This window comes from Myotis brandtii, unplaced genomic scaffold (assembly GCF_000412655.1).
Source record: "Myotis brandtii unplaced genomic scaffold, ASM41265v1 scaffold571, whole genome shotgun sequence".
NCBI lineage: Eukaryota > Metazoa > Chordata > Mammalia > Chiroptera > Vespertilionidae > Myotis > Myotis brandtii.
The window spans coordinates 232553-237643 of record NW_005370140.1 but is presented as its reverse complement, the minus strand read 5'-3'; the positions used below and the strand labels follow the sequence as shown (position 1 = coordinate 237643).

Genomic DNA, 5091 nt, shown 5'->3' with positions numbered 1-5091 from the left:
GGCCCTGCCCTGAGTGTGACAGTGGCGGCACGCCAACCCCCTGATCGGCTCTGCTCTGTGAGTGACAGGGGGCAGCGCCCCAACCCCCTGATTGGCCCTGCTCTGTGAGTGACAGGGGGCAGCGCCCCAACCCCCTGATCGGCCCTGCTCTGTGCGTGACAGGGGGTGGCGCTGCAACCTCCCCATCGACCCTGCCTTGAGTGTGACAGGGGGCGGTGCCCCAACCCCCCCAATTGGCCCTACCCTGAGCATGAAGGATGATGGCATCATAACTTCCCGATCCGCCCTGCTCTGTGCATGACAGGGGGCGGTGCCCCAACTCCCCAATTGGCCCTGCTCGCCCGACCAGCCCTCTGCCACCCGGGAGCAGGCGTAAGCCAGTAGGTCATTATCTCCCGAGGGGTCCCAGACTGTGAGAGGGCACAGGCCAGGCTGAGAGACCCCCTCTCCCCCCCACCCCGAGTGCACAAATTTTTGTGCACCGGGCCTCTAGTCCTATCTAATAATAGACAAACATAGTAATTGACGGTACCTTCGCTACGCCTCCCACGGGCTAATCAGCACGATATGCAAATTAACCGCCAACAAAGATGGCGGCTAATTTGCATACTGCAGGCAGGGCGGGTCAGAACCATCCCACATGCCCCCCCACCATCCGGGCCTGTTATTTGCCACCCGGGGTGGTGGGGCGGGACAGTGCCATCCCCCGTGCCCTGCCACCATCTGGGCCTGCTATCTGTGACCTGGGGCTGCGGCGGGCGTCCTGTGTGGGACCTGACCTGGGGCGGCAGGGTGGGGCAGCAGCGATCCACCGGCTCACCCGGCCACCGCCCAGGTGTCCCTTGTGCGACCCGACCCAGGGCAGCGTAACGGGACAGTGTGGCTCCTCTGTCACCCCAGCTTCCTCATCACAGCTCCCTTGGGGGCCTAAGCCTTTAGTCACACATCCCCCAAGGGCTCCCTGGCTGCCTGAAGGATGCCTGACTGCAAGCTTAGGCCTGATCCCCCGGAGAGTGGGCCTAAGTCGACAGGTGGACATCCCCGAAGGGGTCCTGGACTGCAAATGGGCGCAGGCTGTGTTGAGGGACCCCCACCGAGTGCACAAATTTTTGTACACCGGGCCTCTAGTATTTTAATAAACACTGTGGTGCCAACATCTTTATTCTCAGTGTAGCTCGCACTCCTTTCTGGCCCTGGCTGAACTTCAGGCCTTTCTCCCATGGCTTGTTTATGGAACAGTTGTACCCTTGTTCCTCATTTAATCAGCACAGACTTAATGACCAGGAGCTACACTAGTGGCATGTAAATATTGATTTATTTTTGTACTAGAGGCCTGGTGCATGAAATTCATGCACAAGTAAGGTCCCTAGGCCTGGCCAGCAATCAGGGCCGATCTGTAGGGCAACTGGTGGGGCAATCAGGGGGCCCCTGCTGGCACCCGCCTTGGCTGGCCTGGGGCCTGAGGGCTGGGGACAGCTCCTGCATTGAGCATCTGCCCCCTGGTGGTCAGTGTGCATTATAGCGACCAGCTGTTCCACCAGTTGTTCTACCAGTCATTCCACCATTCGGTCGATTTGCATATTATGCTTTTATTATATAGAATAGTGATTTATAGATTACTGGGTATGTTGCCATGCAAGTATTCTAACAACTTGGGAAGTAGGTTAGTATGTTTTTATTTCACAGATAGGTTAGACAAGGAAACTCAGGAGGCTAAATGACTTTGACAAAATTTCACAGCTTTTGAGTGGAAAATCTGGCATTGAATACCTGTTTTGCATTATACCCAGGCACATTATTAGTTGCCAAGACCCCAAAGATAAATAAGATGTGATCTCTGCTCTTGAGAAGATTAGAAACAAGAAAGGGAGGGCAAAGAACAAAGACTTCAGAATGGATAGTGCAAGGAAGAAACTAAGTACGATAAGAGAGGTACTGATAAGAGAAGTATAATTGAGTGGGGATGATAAGATTTTAAGGAATCTTTCCTTCCAAGGGCATGGGAATTATAGCTGGGAATGGTTGAAGCCGAAAGCAGATGCTAAGGTCCAAAGAAATGCATTACAGAATGTGGGCACTTCAGGTAGATGTGACTGGCAGCTGGGAAAAGATACTTTGCAGGGGAGAAATCTTACTGGCTAATTTCTAACTTGTATGAGTTACTCCCCCTATAATGTAGAGCAGTGATGGCAAACCTATGACATGCATGTCAGAGGTGACAAAACAACTCATTTTTTTTGGTTGATTTTTCTTTGTTAAATGGCATTTAAATATATAAAATAAATATCAAAAGTATAAGTCTTTGTTTTACTATGGTTGCAAATATCAAAAATTTCTATATCTAACATGGCACCAGAGTTAAGTTAGGGTTTTTCAAAATGCTGACACGCCAAGCTCAAAAGGTTTGCCATCACTGATGTAGAGTTTTCTGTTGTTAAATCTAACCAGTTGGCCTATGTTTTAGAATAGCAGTAGGCAACCAGAGGTCTGAAAATTTGGCAACTGCTGGCTTAAGGAAACTTTTGGAGCAGCGGTTGACAACCAGTGGTCCGTGGACCACTGGTGGTCCAGGGGGTCCAATTGGCGACTGCTGTTTCAGAAGCAAGTGGCTAAGAATAGATTGCTCAGTAAGTGGATTAAAACACCAACCTTAGAAGATTCCTACTGAGAAAGTGTTTTGTTTTGTTTTTAAACAATAGTTTAATTTGTCAGAAAGTTACATTAGGCCAAGTAAAAACTGGGAGGAAATCCCAGAGAGGGTGTCAGTGCCGCCCACAGCGGGCTCTAGAAGTTGTCCAGCAGGCCCAGGAGCGCTTCTGCTTTTTTAATCAGAGTCACTACTGCTAGAGGAGTCTGTTGACATAAACTCTACATCATCTTCATTTTCTTTCTTATGCCCTGGAGGTTCCAACAAAAAGTCATTACTGTGATTTGGTGGTAACATACTCATTGCCATATCATTTGATTGCCGGGGATACTGTGGAGCAAGGACATCTGGCAACCTGCCTGCTGCAAGTGCATCTCCAGGTAAAGGACCATTCACACCATTAGTGGAAGGATTGTTCATTTGACCCAATAATCCACTTCTCATCTCTAAATCGTTGGGTATGGTCTCCGTGGGTCCCCTGGAACCCAGGTCAGTGGGGCACACACAGCACGACTTGCACTAATCCTATGTGCATACTTAATTATTTCTTCGGAGGAGATAGCACCTTTTCTTGCCTTATCTATTGATTTCAGTTTTTCTTTTGCTTGGTAAACAGCTGTTGCCAGTATTTGTTCAGCTTCCTTTAGCTGTTTTTGTAACCGCTGAATATCACTGTCTCTCTTCTCAACTTCTTTTTCTAAAACTTGCATTTCATGGTGAATTTTTCCCTGATTAAGTGCCAATTTCATGAGTTCCTGAAACTCCCCATCTCTGTGAACCAATAACTCCAGCACCTGGTTTACTTCTCCAGCCTGTAACAACTTTTGGTTTCTTGAAATTGCCAGCATTTCTATGAGCTCTCTGGACAGGACCTCCAGGTCCTCCAGCACAGCCAGCAGCCGCTCTCGCGTGCTGTTGCCGCAGGCCGCCCCCGACCCGCCGCCCAGCCGCTCCTTCTCCTTTTTGCCCAGGGAGGCAGCCGCCATGCTGCTCTGGGGCCACGGAGGCCGCTCAAGAGAACCCTCCTCTTCCCTGTTCTCCTCACCCTGTCTGTTCATCATCTGAAGCAGCCTTTTTGGGGGATCATCTGCTTCTTTTGCCACCGCCACTTCCTCTTCCCGAAAGCGGCCAGGTTCTCCAGGACCAGCTTGTTTCCTGGGCCTTCTCAGCTCTTCCTCTCCATCATCCCGGGGACGTTTCGTGCCCCTGTTGGGCTGGTCGCTGAGAAGTTCGCTCACATCCATGCTTCCAGGCGCAGCTCACAGGTTAGCTCTGGTTCCTTGCCTCCACTCACAACCAAGCCGTGGACCCTTCAGCAGCACTGCAGCCACACTGGCCAAGCCCTGAGCGGGGACGCGCAGCCAATGAGGTAAAGGGTGCCAGATGCAGGAGCCAGCTACACTGAGGTGAAAGGCTGTGCTGCCACCAAGAGAACTGCATTTGTGACAGGGCTGCTTCTGCCCTGAGCCTTAAATGGGCGAGGGAGGAAAGGGGCGGAGACTTGAAGGAGGGCGGTGCCATGAGAGAAAAGACCTTAGGAAAGAGGATTGATTGGGCACTCCCTAAGGGCAGGGCGGATGTAGGGATTTCCCAGGAGCAGATCTCCCATGTTCCTTCCAGTGACCTTGGCGATTTTATCCTCATTTCACAGACCAGGAAGCTGAGAAATAGAACTGCACTGTCCAGTCCTACACCCACCAAACACACGTGGCTAAAGAGAGCCTGGTGGTTTGCTCGGTGAATAGATAATCAGCCTGAGGACCAAAGGGTCTCTGGTTTGATTCCTGGCCAAGGGCACATTCCCAGGTTGCGGGCTCAATCCCCAGTATGGGACTTGCAGGAGACAGGGTATCAAGGGTTTCTCTCATCATTGATGTTTCTATCTCTTTCTCTCTGTAATCTATAAAAATATATTTAGAAAAATTTTTTTAAAAAAAGAAAAATTGAAATATGGCTAGATTGAATTGAAATTTACCATAAGGTAAATAAAATGCACACTGGATTTTTAAGACTTCTATTGATTACCAATTGAAGTGATATTTTGAGTCAAATAAACTTATAAACTTAATTGTACATGTTTCTTTATCCTTTTAAATGTGTTTGGTAGAAGATGTAAACTACATGGGTGGCTCTCTTTGTGGCTTGCTCCCATTGTGTCTTTTTGAATAGTGCTGGCTCAGAAAGTACTAGTATATTGCCCAAGGCCATACCATGATTACTGGCTGAAAACCTGATGGGGATCAGATTTGCCTCTTTGGGCTTCTCTTTCTTGATATATGCAAGACCTGGTGGAAAGTGGATGATCTTGTTTAAACCCAAGAACCATAAAAAGGTTTTCTGTGGAAGAAAGTTGCCCATCATTGGGAAAGAATAACTCAAAGAGAGCATCTGAGCTCCTGTGACTTGAATTAGTCTCTGTCTTCAAATGGTGTTAAGCCTATCCC

The 5091-nt window shown here is 49.1% G+C and overlaps 1 pseudogene; it reads right to left on the bottom strand.

Annotated features, from left to right (window-relative positions):
• Window positions 1-2824: 2824 nt before the first annotated feature.
• Window positions 2825-3653, bottom strand: LOC102251755 (annotated as a pseudogene).
• Window positions 3654-5091: the final 1438 nt, after the last annotated feature.